This window comes from Lissotriton helveticus, chromosome 3_1 (genome assembly GCF_964261635.1).
Source record: "Lissotriton helveticus chromosome 3_1, aLisHel1.1, whole genome shotgun sequence".
Lineage (NCBI taxonomy): Eukaryota > Metazoa > Chordata > Amphibia > Caudata > Salamandridae > Lissotriton > Lissotriton helveticus.
In genome coordinates this window covers 1,795,944,603-1,795,960,532 of record NC_136061.1, presented here as the reverse complement: position 1 = coordinate 1,795,960,532, position 15,930 = coordinate 1,795,944,603, and the positions used below count along the sequence as shown (strand labels likewise).

Sequence of the window (15,930 nt, the reverse complement as noted above, 5' to 3'; positions counted from 1 at the left end):
TTCAATTATGCAGTTTGCATGGACATTGCAGACTCTTAAGATGGGGAAGGTTCCTTGGGATTATTTGAACACTACATGCCCAATATTACACCAACTTTCACTCTGCTTGCAAACGGTACTTATCTGCTTTTAAATAATGAGGAATGCTGCGGTATGCTTGCTGGCATCCCTTAAATTGTGGCAGTCTTGCAACCAGTGGCGGCTGGTGACTTTTGAAAGTGGTGAGGCATACAAATTAGTGGTGGAGCACACCATGGCGAGCGTGCGTAGCACGCGAGCATGAACGACCTAAGGAGGGTTCGGGGGGTTCTCCCCCCTGAGAAAACTTCTAAAAATGAGTTAGCAAATGGTGCATTTTCAAGACTTTCGGAAGCCACTGTGCTGAACAGTAACAGGCCACTGCCTCCCCTCAAACTATTGTCAGTTCCAAGGCCTCAAGAATGAACCATTCTAAATTGCAATAAACCACAGTTCATTTTAATAATGTTGCATAAATAGGTTGGATCTGTCTACTGAGCCAGTGCATACGTGAGATAAAGTGGTATTCAAGATGGCCCAACAGAGTCAAATGCCCCCTTTTTCCACATAGAATATCACACCACATCTCTTTTCCACTGGAAAACAGTCCCACGATTTGCACAATTCACACAAACACAACAGTACAATATGCAAAACTGCTATACTACTATGAGAAACGCGCTCACCTGTTGTTGGCTCCGCCGTGAGGAAAACTGCTCCTGTCACTTACTTTGCTCACCTTTCCTGACAGCCGCGGGAGGAACGGCTTGCTGGTAAACTGTCCTGCCCTCCAGGTCCCGCCGTGAGGGGACCGGCAATACAGGACGACAAGCACACGACTACAAGCCCCAGCAGGCACTACCAGACACTTGCTGAGGGCGTCATCGCGGCGCCAGGAGGCGTGTTAAATTGCGAGCGGCCCTCCCGGAGCGCGGGATGTGCTCACCTGTTGTTGGCTCTGCCGTGAGGGAAACGGCTCCTGTCACTTGCTTTGCTCACCTTTCTCAACTTCTTTTCCAATTCGTGTACTATAAGACGCCAACTATGGCACTGCACTACTGAGCGGCACCCTGACCGAGAGGCACGTCCATAAACTTTCAACTACTTTCGAGAGCTCTGGGGCCACAGTTTGAAAACTTTCTCCGCCGTACAACCGAAACAATTGCAATATTGTGCGTCCTTTTGCCGTTTGCTGAGATCTTCGCCAGTTGCACTTTTCTAACTCTACCGTGCAGTGGATTGTGACCATACTCGAGCTGGCATCACTATTAACCATTTTCTGGTTATCCATGTTGGACCAATGATCTCTACTGTTTAGTCTTTATTCAGTTTGGGTTCCATTGGGCAAAATGCCTTATCATTCTCAATCCAGCTTGAGGCCCACATGATCTTAGCTCAGAAGTCATCCTTCTTGTTCCACAAGGTTTCATTGATTATGTACATGGCTTCCTGATGAAGGCGTACAGCCGCAACGCGCGTAGGACACAGATTTCCAAGAGCCATGCCAGAAATCAATGTCCGCTATATATAATGAAGTGATGTGTATATGTCTTGATACAAATTGAACTATTGTAAATAATTTCATTTCTAAGACATCTACTATTGACACTGTGCGAAATGTACTTGATTTTGGGTCAATATGAGAATTGATTTTTGTATCTTTACTGCCAGATCACAGTGAAAATTTGAACATAGAGGATTATATGTTTTCTCTTCCCTTTTTTAATGTATATATTTATTATAATTGATTTGCAAAAACAATAAAAAATCATTTTGATAACATGAAATAGAGGTTGTATGTATACTTTCGCGACATGTAATATTCAGGTCCACGAATATTCTCAACTTTCCTATATTGTTATATTTACATTCTAGTTATTTTCCCTGATTTAGGAATTTGTGTCAGGCGTACCCTTGTTCTTACACATTTTGCTCACCTTTCCTGACAGCCGTGAGGGGAACGGCTTGCCGGTAAGCTGTCCTGCCCTCCAGGTCCCGCCGTGAGGGGAATGGAAGCACATGACTACAAGCACAGGACTACAAACCCCAGCAGGCACTGCCAGATGCTTGCTGATGGCGTCATTGCGGCACCAGGAGGCGCGGTAAATTGCAAACGGCCCTCCCGCCGCGTGGGACGCGCTCACCTGTTGATGGCTCCACCGTGAGGGAAACGGCTCTTGTCACTTGCTTTGTTCACCTTTCCTGACAGCCATGAGGGGAACGGCTTGCCGGTAAACTGACCTTCCCTCCAGGTCCCACAGTGAGGGGAACGGCAGCACAGGACTACAAGCACAGGACCACAAGCCCCAGCAGGCACTGCCAGAAGCTTGCCCTCCCACAGCACAGGATGCACGCAGGTGTGCCCGGGCACTGCTCGGGCAAAGCCCGGGCCAAGGGCAGGCCCGTCCGCACCCGTCAGAGGCTGGAAGAGGCTAGGCTGGGCTGGGCCACCTCCCTTTGTTTTCTACAAGCCCCCTTGCAGACTCCTGGAAATAGATTCATCCTGATGCAGGTACAAGGTTAGTAATTCCTGTATTGTGAACCCCCCCTACGGCCACTAATCCAACCTGGATTTAAATATGGGTGAGCCAATTGGCGCGGGGAAATCCAACTTCTCACACCAACAACCCTCTTCTTCGAACAAACCCACTTCCAGAGATAGAATGTTACAGAAAGCCATTGGAGTTGTTGCCACTGAAATTGAACTAACTGAAAGATGACTGTCTCTCACCCCTGATCTAGCACCACCCATTAGTTTGCACGATGTAACAGGCTCACCATCGCCCACACCCCAGGAACTTTCAACTTCCCTCCCCAGGACCTGAGCGGCGGGCTCTGCAGATGTGGTATATCATGAAGGTGCTCACCCCAAAGTCAAGAAAACCAAACCAGCTGTATCATTGGGTCAAATGCGTAAGAAACAAACAACGGCCCATCAAACTTCTGGAAACCAAAGGGAGGTGTTACTGGGAACACCCCCACAGCCAGATATGGAGCAGCCCCCTTAGGTTATGGACGTAATGGTGGCCCTACAGGTCCAAGTAAGGACTATTGTGAAGGACGAGATAAAAAACATATGGGAAAGGATAGACAAACTTACTAAATTGGTCGAGTTATGGATGGATAAGTTTGAAGCAGCACTAAGGGCAAAGGAACCCCTGAACCTTGTAAACAAAAACCAGTCCCCACAAGGTATTAACCCTGAAAACCTAGAGACCATTAACACACGAATATCCATCTTAGCAAACCATTTCAACCATGAGGGTGGGGGACAGCAACTGAAAAATATACAGGGGATAGGAAAATGAACCAGCTCATTCCACCAGGAGCCATAACAGGGGACTCAGCCTGGAAAGGAAAAAGCCCAAACCACAACTAGCCCACAGATAAACAACGCTCGTAGTGAAAGGCCTGGGAATTAAAATGTTCCATATAAGGGCAGATATGATGTAGGGCCATCTCTTCCAGTAATAAACCTCCCCCCGGAGTCGACTCCCTACGTAGTTATTTTAACAGGTGTCCCCGAATTGAAAAAAGAGGTTAGCAAGTCATACCTTGATTTAAGAAATAAATGTTTGCATTGGCTAGTTAACAACAAACAATTTTCCTACAGAGACATAAATAAAATCATCAAGGACCGCAGGGTGAGCTGGGTGGGACGGGGACCAAAAACTACTCAAGGGGATTGTGTTGTGATTAACTTTAAAAATCCAGTGCTTGCAGAATCCCTTTTAGACTGCTATCACCAGAGAGACCGGGGGGGCATCAGCTATCACATTAGGCCATTTTTATCCCCCCCACGTATTCCTCCCATAAGAGGAAGAAAACGCCAATGGAGGGGGAAATGGCCACAGGGAAACTTCTTTTCAGCATCAGGCCAGGGTCAACCGTCTCTCCTATCTTTTAATATTCCAGTACAAAATAGATATAACCCCATAGAATCAGTAGATTGACTCTCGAGAGAGGTCTCCCCACAAGAGTCCTATAACCAACTAGGCAAGGCAGGGATACAGCAAAAGTCATGGGAACAGAGGAGAAAACCCCCAGTACAGAGCTAGGGGACAGAATTGGGAAGTGAAACAAGTGTATCTAAGTCAACAGGGAGCATACATATGACAGCAACTATATTCTCTCCAACCCCTGATTCCTTCCATCATGAAATGCAGACCTCGACCACAGCCCAGAGAGATATAGTTACCACCTTACACTTCCTGAAAGGTGCTTATGATCTAGCCAATAGTCCTGAAGCACTACATCGAAAGGAGCATTGCCAACTCCCATTGGACAGACAAGACAATGAAATCACAAATATTTCCTCCTGAATAGACAAAACAGGCCCTGCTACCCTCCAAATCCTTTCTTGGAACGTACCTGGACTACCCTCTAAATTGGACAGTTCGCAATGGGGTTGCTTTATAGAACGGCATGAAATATGTAGGTTCCAAGAAACATGGGCCAAAGACGACTTATATAGAATGGGCTATGCATCGTTTAACATCTCAGCTACCCGGGGAGGAGCCGCGCCAGCGACCAAGAAGGCCGCTTGAGCATCGGCTCTGCCGGCAGCCATATCCTGACCAGCCATTCGGCACATTATCCTGAACCCCGTCCCTACCATCTGGTAGGGGACCAGCACCTGAGTCACTAGGTGAAATTCTGGTTCGATTGGGTGATCCGACGACAGACTATCGTCGTCCGAAACTTTGGGGCTACGAGTGTGGAAGCCGGGACCCCGACTGTGACACTGGCCGCAGTGGAGTGCGACAACATCGGCCTTCTGGACCGGAAGTCGCCGGTCGGAACTTGGCTTATTGCGGGGAGTTCACGCTTGGAGTGCCCTGGTCTACCTATCCTGGTCTGAGACCAAATTGCTGAGGAAACCGCCTAGACCCGCTTGCGCAGTGGGGGGGTTCTCCTGATCTGGCGGTGGCAATGGCGTCGAGAGGAGACTCTGAGAAGCCTCCGACGAAAGTGAAGACCACCAGACAGGTCCAGTCTAACAAAATGGACAAGTATGCCATCTCCAAGGGGTCCCCGATTGATACTAAGCGTACACTGACGGAGAGCCAAGATGGCGATTCAGTCAGGGAGGATCCCACTTTGAAAGACTTGATGGCAGCGATCACTGGGATCCAATCTTCCTTGGGCAAGATGGACACTAAACTGGACTCGGTGTCGATTGAAGTGGGTCTTATAAGAGCAGACCTCACAAAAACGACCGAGAAAGTCAAAGACTTGGAGGTCAAGACGACGAGTCTCATCGAGGATGTGTCGGAGCTGCAGAAGGAGGTGCGAGATCTAAGGGCGGCCCGGACTCAATTCGATCAAAAGCTCGATGAATACGAGGGACGGGCGCGCCGCAATAACGTCCGAATACTGGGAGTGCCGGAGAGGTCGGAGGGGATGACCCCGGACCTCTTTGTCGAGGAACTCATCTTGCAACATCTTAAGCCGAAGGGCCTTAATAATTTTTTTACGGTGGAGAGGGCCCATAGAGTTCCCGGAGGTCGTCCGAAGACAGGGGCAACTCCTCGTCCTATCATTGCCCGGGTCCTGATCTACCGGTACCGGGATGCCATCCTGCAAACGGCACGGTCCTCTGGCCCGCTGGCTTATGAGAACTCATCGCTGCTGTTCTTCCCGGACTTCACCCGGATGGTACAGAAACAACGGCAGAACTTTATGTCCATCAAACGGCGGTTGAGGGACCGGGAAATGAAGTACTCGATGATGTTTCCGGCTTGTCTTCGGATTGAACATGGCGGAAAAACATGGTTCTTCGATAACCCTGAGGTCGCCGCGGACTGGCTGGACCGGGTCGAGGGTCCGGATGCTGGGGGTCAGGCCCGGACTGAAGGTGAAGATCAATGACTTGTCGTCATGCCTGAGTTGAACTAGTGTCACTGGTGGCATCATGGGACTGGTCAGGGTTGTCCTTCCCCCCCCCCTTTGGACCATTTTTATCCGTGACTCTTTTTTGCACTTTATCGGGTGGGGGGGATTGTGGTTGGTTTGGGGTGGTGGGGCCGGCGACCTGTTGTAAGGTTCTCCCCCGTTTTTCTACTTTTAGATACTTGTAGTTAGTTGGGGGCGACAGGCACACTGCGAGTTGGGGATGAGCGTATGCTACATGCAGGGGTGCAGGGAGGGGGGCTGGGGGTTGGGGACCGAGGGTCTTTTGTTTGTTGGTTTGTTTGTTTTGTGTGACCAGAATCCGCTATGGGTGCCTGTGGATATCCTGCTCTTTTATGGAGATATGAATGGCTTCCGGTAGGTTGGGTTTGGGATTTTCCGTCCTCTGCTGAAATGTGAATGGCTTGGGCGATAAGATCAAGCGCACTATGGTGAATCAGCTGATTAGAAGGCACTCGCCGGACGTGGCGTTGCTGCAGGAAACCCATCTTATGGGCAAACGATGTATGGCCCTCCAGCGTGGGGGCTACAAATTAGTGGCGCATTCTGGCTTTACTTTTGGCTCTAGAGGTGTAGGGATCTTGGTAAAAAACTCCTTTCCTCTCACTATTCAGTCGACGTGGTCCTATAATAGAGGCCGATATTTCGGTATATCGGGGCTTTGGGAAGGTAGGACTGTTACGTTTTTGTCTATCTATGTCCCCCCAGTGCTACAGGCGGATACTTTTCGCGAGTTGGGCCGAGTGTTTCTTACGCTGCCTGTTGGAACGTTGGTACTGGGCGGGGACTTCAACGCTGTAATGGATGGTGAGTTAGACAGGACTCCCCCGTGTGCTTTTGCCTTCCCACAGATGGCTGGCGGACTTTGTCGCTGCGTCGGGTTTGGTGGATGAGTGGAGACTTCGGCACCCCAGTGATGTGGGTTATACCCACGCCTCTGCAGCGCACCACTCGCACTCTCGGATAGATCATGTTCTATTGCCGGCGTCTCAGGCGGCCTCTATCCAGGAGGTGACTCATTTGGCACGGGGAGTGTCTGATCACTCGCTAATTTGGTTTCGATTGCGGATGGGACAGGGGGATGTTGGTAGGGTTGCACCGATTAATGCATGGCGCCTGAAAGACCCTACTGTCAGGAAGGAACTTGTGCTTGTCACTGATCGTTACTTTCAGGAGAATGAGGGGTTGGTTACGTCGAAATGCTCCCTGTGGGAGGCTTACAAAACTGTTGCACGGGGGGAGGTACTCTCCCTAATCTCCCGGCAGAAGAAGAAGAGCAGGGCGGAAATAGATAGAGTGGAGGCGTGGCTAATGGTCTTAGAAACCGCTGTCTCCTCCGGGATCGACCCTGGGGCGGGGCACCGTCTCAGGTTGCTCCGGGATGAGTACAGGACCCTGACACGTGATAGAGCAAAGAGGCAACACACTAACGCGCAGAGCAGAATATATGAACATGGTGACAAGGCCGGGAAGTTGATAGCTTGGCTGGAAAAGGGCGATTGGGGTTCTCGGCTGATACCTGAACTGCGTATTGCGGGTACGGTGTCATCGGATGCTCAGGCGATTGAGGATGACTTTGCCCGCTATTTTAAGGAGGTCTATACTTCAGCGGGGGGCTTCACAGAGGAGGAGAATGCCGACATGATTCGGGACATCCTGATGCCGGTTCTATCTATTGAGCATAGAGAGTTCTTGGATTCCAGTCTCAATAATGATGAGGTGGCAATGGCCATCAGAGGGGTTCATTCTGGCAGGGCTTCTGGCCCGAACGGTCTTCCCATTGAATTGTTTAAATTACATGCCGACCGCTTGGCCCCATACTTAAAAGACATGTATCTTGAGAGCAGAGACCGTGGTGAGCTACCTTAGGATCAACGCCTCGCTAATATTGTGGTCATTTATAAGGAGGGTAAGCCACGTCTGGATTGCTCGTCATATCGCCCGATCTCCCTATTGAACGTGGAGCCGAAGGTGATAGCCAAATTGCTTGCCGCCCGCCTGGTGAAGGTCATCACGACGCTGGTGCATCCGGACCAGTCCGGTTTTATGCCGCGTCGGAACACCACCCTTAATCTCCGTCGGCTCCATGGGGTGGTGGCAAGCGCATCCCACATCCATGAGCCGGCGGTGTTGTTGTCCCTGGATGCCGCTATGGCTTTTGACAGAGTGGAATGGCCGTATCTTTTTGCGGTCCTGGAGAAGATGGGGTTTGGCCCCGAGTTTATCGGTTGGGTTCGCCTTCTCTACTCAGCCCCACTGTCTCGCGTAGTCGTAAACAACCTTAAATCCAGCGATTTTTCACTTGGGAGGGGCACTCGACAGGGTTGCCCTCTTTCATCACTTTTGTTCCCCCGGCCCTCGAGCCGCTCGCGGCCTGGGTACGGTGGGACCGTTCGATCAGGGGATTGCATTGCACTTCGGAATGGGAGGATAAGATCTCGTTATACGCTGTTGACATTCTGTTGTATTTGACCTCCCCACGCAGTTCCCTGTTGGTTTTTATGGATATCCTTGCGATTTTCAGGAGGTACTCGGGCTTTGCTATTAATTGGGCGAAGTCGGTCCTCTTTGTGTTGAGTGGTGAGCCTCCTAGGGTGCCAGAGAAATGCCCAGTGAAGCTGGAATTGGTCAGTTTTCGGTATTTGGGTATCCAAAAAAAACAAAAAACATCTCAGCTACCCATGGGGGGTAGGGTAGACCCTCTGGAGGTTTGTGTACCTGGGTCGCATTTCACTTGGGTTGCGAGGCAAAACAGCTGGAGACTTCCTCTTGTGATATTCTCTGTGTACTCTTTACCTTTCATACTGGTCTTGACATAGCACTGATCAATGTATACTCTCGACCAGTGCCCAAGGGAAGGAAGTCCACCACACTAGAACAACTAACTACTTGTCTCGCAACTATACCTGCAAACTTTGGTGCATTCTTTGGTGGGGATTTCAATTGCCAATTTGAACCTCTGAAAGGGCTGGACACGGGCTCTCTCTGTGAAGAGGATAGCAGAGCCCAGAGCCCATCATACCCCATACAAGGGTATGGACCCCACTAACACTACAGTTAAGTACTCCCACACTAAACTTCTCAATGAGAGCTTGTAATGGTCGCACTCCATCCGATATGGAACTACACCTTCAATAGACAAGGGCATACCTCTATTATCGACTATATTATGGTAGACACAAAATCATGGTATACAGTGTTAGATTTTAAAATCCGCCCCCGTCTAGATAGCGACCACAATGCCCTTATTGTAACACTATCAACATCCCAGGCTAAGAAATCATTTGATAAGCCGACACCCGCAGATATATGCTTAACCCAGCACAATGGAGGGAGACGAGTGTGCTGGGGCAAACTCTACCAGTCAGTAGAAAAACTGGCCATGCTATACCAACATAAACTTCCATACCTTAAGGTTACATATGAAGTTATAGAGACAGAGGGCATTGCCAATTGTAATTCAATAATTTTTAAAAACAACCAAGAGCTGTTTACTTCCTTGGCCGCTTTTTTTATTCAAAATATGAAACCTAGGTTAATTAAAAAGTCACAACACCCGTGGTTTAATTCTGATTGCCGTATGGATAAACAGGTCCTTATCTCCGCCATTAAAAGTAAAGATAGGCCAGTGATCAAAATTGCAAGGGTAAAATACAAGAATGACATTGCCAAGGCCAAAAAAAGCTGGTAATCGCAACAATGGGCTGAGCTCAGAAGTGCCCTATTAAATTATGATCTGAGATCTTTTTGGAATATCATCAACTCAGGGTCAGTGAAGAGATGTGGAAGGCCCACTTTGAATCACTTTACTCAAGGGCTGTATTCAGGGAAGGGACAGATAATAGACCCCTATTGTCCCCATGTATGACATTCGTAGAAAGCCCACCAATCACACTGAGAGAGGTACGCGAGGCCCTTGGCATGATCAAACCAACAAAAGCCGCCATGCTGGACAAGATCCCCGGAGATATTTTTCGCTCCGAGCCGACTGTATGGGCCCACTACTTATTATCCCTGTTTAACGCAATTCTCCAGGGCATGGCAATCCCAACCACCTGGGCAGGGGCTGAAATAATCCCAATCTATAAAAAGGGCTCTCCGCTCCTATCAACTATAGGCTGATCAGCTTGATAGACGTGAGTCAAAAAATCTTTGTTCGGGTTCTTTTGGGGTGCCTGCATATTTGGATGGAGGAGCATAACATTCTTACTCCCCTTCAAACTGGGTTTCGAGCAAGGATATCTACAACTGACCAGATTTTAAGGCTACAGATGATTCACTGGAAAACTGTGAGTACAGATTGTGGCAGCCTCTATCTCATGTTTGTAGACCTTAAATCAGCCTTCAGTGTAGTACCAAGGGAAAAACTGTGGAGAATCCTATTAGATATGGGTGTCCCAGACTATCTTTGTCATCAGTTAAAAGGTCTACACAAGGGCAACTTTGCTCAAATCAGATTTGGCAAAAATGGTGAACTTTCATCCCCCTGCCTGTTGAGAGAGGGGTCCGGCAGGGCTGTGTCCTGGCTCCAACTCCCTTTAGCCTCTCCATCAATGGCTTGATCGAATCACTGAGCGCTGGGATAAACATTGACGCTCCAAAGTTAGCGAAACGATTTATACCTGCCCTCATGTTTGCAGACGATATGCTTTTGTTAGCTAAATCCCCTATGGGAATCCAGAGAACACTAAATAACTTCAGCGCCTTCTGCAAATAACGGGGACTAGAAATCAGTGCGCAAAAAAACAAGTACGTGGCTTTCAATGTAGGCAATTCCACCCACTTAAACCCCTGTCTGGATGGTATACCCTAGAGAGGGTATCCATTTTGACTATCTGGGAATAACATTGACAGAAAGAATGGACTGGGGAGCACAAATTAGCAAAATAGGTTTAAAATTATCCCAGACAACGGGTTGCATTTTAAATCTTTATAGGACCTGTTCTGATAAACGGGTCAGCCCGGCAGTGGAAATTTATAAGGCCCAGGCCTTCGCGGCTGCACTCTATGGAGCAGAACTTTGGGGCACTGTCCACCTGGTCAGATAGCCCGTACTGAGAATTCATTTGCCAGACAACTCATGGGGATACCACCCAGCACACCTTTAACACCTTTACGTATGGACCTAGGGATTAGACCCATTGAGGAAGAAGCTGCACTTAGGCCTATATTATACTGGCGGTGCTTGTGGTCTACCCCTGAATAGGTCTCTTATAGAGAAGAATTGACTGAGGTCATGGGGTTACGAGGTGCAGGGAAGTTGCCCTGGTTATCGTACATTAATAAAATATGTTTGGATTTGGGCTGGGGCAGCCTGTGGCAAAACGCTGAAGAAACCTCTCAAGTAACCTCTAGAAAAGCCTTAGTAGAGAGTTACAGAGATTATAAACTCTCCCAGCTGGAGAGGCGACCCTCACTGGGGAGATTGACGGCCGAGTTTTTGGACGTAAAAACTGTAGATGCTCTAGAACTAGTGCTAGATGACATACAGCCGCTCCTGGCAAAAAAGCTCTACCTGCAATTCAGACATGAAGTTTTACCGCTGCGCTTATTTACAAAAAAGTGGGAGGGACATATAAATGCAGAGTGCCCAGTGTGTCCCAATGTAGAAGAGTCCGATCTCCCTGTGATATTTTTCTGCCAGGAGTATAAGAAGGCAAGATCACGATGGCTAATCCAGCTCTGTAGAAACATGGGGTCTGCACATTGTCACAACATGTACAGAATTTTAAAGTTTGATACACGCATCCCTGTTGTTTTCTCAATCTCACGATATTTATTCTCCATGTGGCATACACGCAGAGCCATCCTAAAGAAGCTGTACAGAGGATACATAAGTGTATATGATTATTTTCTATAACTGTACTTACTTTGTACCCTCAGAGACAATTGATTGATTTTAAAGTCTTCGTTTTTTTAAAAAATAGATTGCATATAGAATGGATTCCTCAACGTACATAGCTTTCATTCTATTTTATTTTTAATCACCCTGATAATCGGAGATAAATATGCTGGTCGAGTAAATGCACACACGAGATTTACCCATCTAATGTATTTCCCATAAGCACTTTATGTCATGTTTCCTAAATAGGTTGTCGCCCGGAAATGCCACTATAATGCCTGGATTGTGACTCTCTGTTCATCTTTATGTAACTGGATTTTAACAATTTTATACTTCTGTTTTTTAACTGTGCTTTTATGGCCATTTGAGCCGGAATAAAGTTTTCATGATGGTGATGACTATGAGAAAATCACAGTACGCATCACAGGATGTTACCACAGTAAAATAACACAAGAATGTCCACACCTCAAAGGGAAGCAACAGGAAAACATTCCTGCGAGGTGCACAGTACACAGCTGCACACAAAGAAAGCAAAATTCCTTGACTAATCATTAAACTGGAGTGCTTTAAATCCGGCACACCACACAGTAGTGCAGTAAGCCCCGATCTTCTTTTACAGAGCTCCCTCAGGCAGGCTGAAGCAGGATTAGGCACTGCCACAACACTTGTGTGAAAAACCCACAGCATGCTGAGCGGGCAAGTGCACGGCTCATGAGGCCTAGTAAAAACATGGCGCCTACTGGAAGGCGCTCAGTAATACTGGCACCCACTAGCTTTAGGAGTAGGAATAAATGTGTCATTGTAACCACCCTTGAACTTTGCAAACATTTCACTCGGCGCTCTTATACTTATGCCTGTGCGGCAAGGCAGCCTAAAGCAAAGGGAAGCGCATGAAAACTCCTGAAACAAATAAAAATATTAGATGTTCCTATTGCCCAATTCAATAGACCTCGTTATGTCAACCTCATTAAATAAAAGCGTGATTCTGGACCTTACGGGAGTCTTATGTGTGACTTTGAACTCAAACACAGATGAGTGCAGCAGTCCACTCACAAAAACGTACTTACCCAAGTCTGCTTCCCCAACGCCGCTCTACCAAAAATACGTCTTTATTAAATTATACATTTTGGAACAAAACGTAACTCATAAAGGAGACACCACAAATAAAATTGCACGGATCAAGAATTCAAGCCTTTGAGAAATTCCAAATCATGAACAGAGTTTATAAAGATCAGCAGAATCAAAACAGGAAGCCTTTTCATTTCAACGTTTAGCTTTCTGAAGAATGGTTACAGTTTACCCATGAAAGACTTACTTAATAAACACGCAGTCAGATAATGAGGGTGTTCCAAGATGCACGCTGGAATACACTGACAACATGTAATTAGATAAGATGCAAAATGGGTGAAAATATTAATAAAATGAAGACCCCTTGATTAAGCTAACTACAGATCCCTACATTAAGACAACCTCCTAGCTGAAAAGGGGGGAACAACTTAAGGCACAGAGCAAATTTGCATCCAAACACAGATAGTTACATGTGCAACGCTAATGACTGTAAGCATTTCACAAGACAGTCTTCTGTACGCAGGGCAATTAGGCATCAGCCACTGATCACCCTTCATCTGGCCTTCTAGAAGCCATGTTAGCCCATGGATGCCCACTGTTAGTGCCACTTCTATCTTGCACATTGTGACCTACATTTAAATTTAACAGTCTCTGTTGCACTGATGACAAGTGAATCTGGGGGTCAGAAGATCAATCCTCACTATCACTGCTAGTATCAGATTCAATTTCTTCTACAGAAACATCTAGTGATGCCACCCTGCCAGAAGACTCGATTATGTCCTCTTCTCCTTCTAGCCTATGATTCCAGTCGATAGGCCCCTCTGCATTTATTTGCAAGAGGGCAAAAAAGGTCTCCTTGGAAGTGCTAGTATCTACAGATTGCATCAACGGGCTTGTAGGCTGATCACTGAGGGAGGTAAGGGGTCCAGTGGTGAATGCAGGATTTGGTGGTTGAACTGAGCCAGCTCCCTGTGAACATCTATGTCTGCTCCATCAGCGGAACTTTCTCTAAATAAGCTGAGAGATGTAGGCGTACAATCTAACCAGAGACCAGCCATGCCCTGTTTTGGAATGTCCGTGATGTCTCCCTTGATTTTGCGCCGCCTTCCCTGCTCGTTGCGCCGGAACTGTACCATGTTTTCTAGATCTGCTATGTACAAAAACCCAGCAATAAACATTTCTGTGTTCTTTTTGCCTTTAGTAAAGGCATCTTCTGGCTCTCGGCTTGTGCGCTCGTCAGACTGCCACCATCCATTCCTGCCCTCATAATACCATGCTTGCTCTCCATTCCCTCTACTTGCTGCTTTCAATTCCTCTTGAGACAATAAGGTTGATTTGTCAAGTAAGTTCTCGGGAATCTCTTGGCGGCACAGGGTGCATTGCTTTCCAAGCCAGGAAGCTCCCTTCACACACAGGTAGCAAAATACATGTTTACATGGCAAACTGACTGGGTGCACACGTCTGTAGGCAAATGGCACATTCAGGAACAGTCCGAGAAGCAGCTGCATTAGTGGCTCAACAAGTTTCTTGCTGGTAGGAAGCATATTATCTAAATGAGCAATGTCTTCACAGCCAGCCATCCTTCAATTTCTCGAATATTACAAAATCACACCCCGATGCCTGCCTTTGCTGCCATCCAGCCATTGCAATGCTGTCTCACTCTCTCAAAGCTGCCCTACCATAAACTTTACAAAATGCCCGCCAGGGCCTTACCTGGGCAGCTGGTGACTCTTGAGTTCACTTTAGTCCCCTGCAGTCGAATCAGTGCTGCTGTGGTGGCACCGGCAAGCAGCAACAGTGCACTGCAGTAATGGACTGTCTTGGGGGACTGCAGTCCGTGTACCTGACGCAGTGGCTTCTTTCCTGAAAGTTCCACCATGCGCGGGAAGCAGTCTGAGGTTGAGTCAGCGCAGACTCGAATCCTCTGCTTCCCGCCTGCCACACCCCTTTCACAACTCATCCCAGGGTGGGTTCCACCACGCCCTGTAATGAGTTGGGGAAGGGCTCCACTCTCTGGTTGAGGTGGAGGGTTAGCGATCCCGGGCTTGGACCTAAACGCCCGGGACTAACTTTGCCTCCACGCATTCATGGGGTGGAGACTGGACTCCGAAGCTAGGTATTTGCAGAGCTGATGACATCACATCCTTCAGGGCAGTGAGGTTATCAGCCCAGCAAACACTTAGGCTACTTTGGGCCCACAAGGGGGAGCATGCAAGAAGACGGTCATGTGACACGTCTCCAGCCGGCCGCCACAACGAACACCCACTGTCACAGTAATAATAATTATTAACTTATATCTTTTAATAAAATAAAATATGAGTGTATGAGTAATGGGGTCGGCCCCCTGACGCCCTCGGTGAGAAACCGCCACTGCTCGCAACATGTGGTTTACTGTAAAAATGTGCTGTTTCACCCCCACATGAGAGACTCGATAACTCTGTCTGGCCTTCCATTACGACCTTGAGAGCAGACTTCGATAAGTTGAGCAGAATTAGAGCATTGTTGTCCCAAAAAGAAGTTTCTCTCACATCTGCACGTGAGACATTCATCCTTCATGTGGCCAATACCCAATATGAGGTCAAAGTCCTTCTTTATACTGACCTGCCTCTGCATTTCGGTGCTTTGTTTCATACAATATTCAATGCCTCTAATACTGCAGGCTTGGCCCATTTTTTAAAAAATTGTGGCCTCTGGTCTTGTGTCTTCTTACCAAACAATTTTTGGTGTAATACCGGAATTTATTCATTTTATTTTTCCCAGCGTCTTCGGTGGGTTGCCACTATTGCCTGCTTTAGCTGCTGGAATACTGTTATGAATTTGCCTGCTGCGCAATGGCTGCTTTACCGGTGGCGCTGGACAGCCAAGACCGACTGCAGATGCTTCGTAACCGTATGCTTGAATGCTATGGTACTTTGACCCTGGCCACACTCAGCGTGGCTTACGAATTTTCCTTTCGTTTTGCATATTACACTTGTGTGCAACCTCTCTTCACCTGATACTGTACATTTGAATGGGCATTGAACCTTTGCCTCTCCAATACGATGTGTCCTGCCCCGGATTTTGATCTGCTGATGAGTCCCTTAGTGTCC

General features: G+C 47.7%; 1 pseudogene; it reads right to left on the bottom strand.

Moving 5' to 3' along the window:
- Positions 1 to 13,531: 13,531 nt before the first annotated feature.
- On the bottom strand, positions 13,532 to 14,421 carry LOC144825158 (E3 ubiquitin-protein ligase RNF146 pseudogene; annotated as a pseudogene).
- Between the last annotated feature and the right edge of the window lie 1,509 nt (positions 14,422 to 15,930).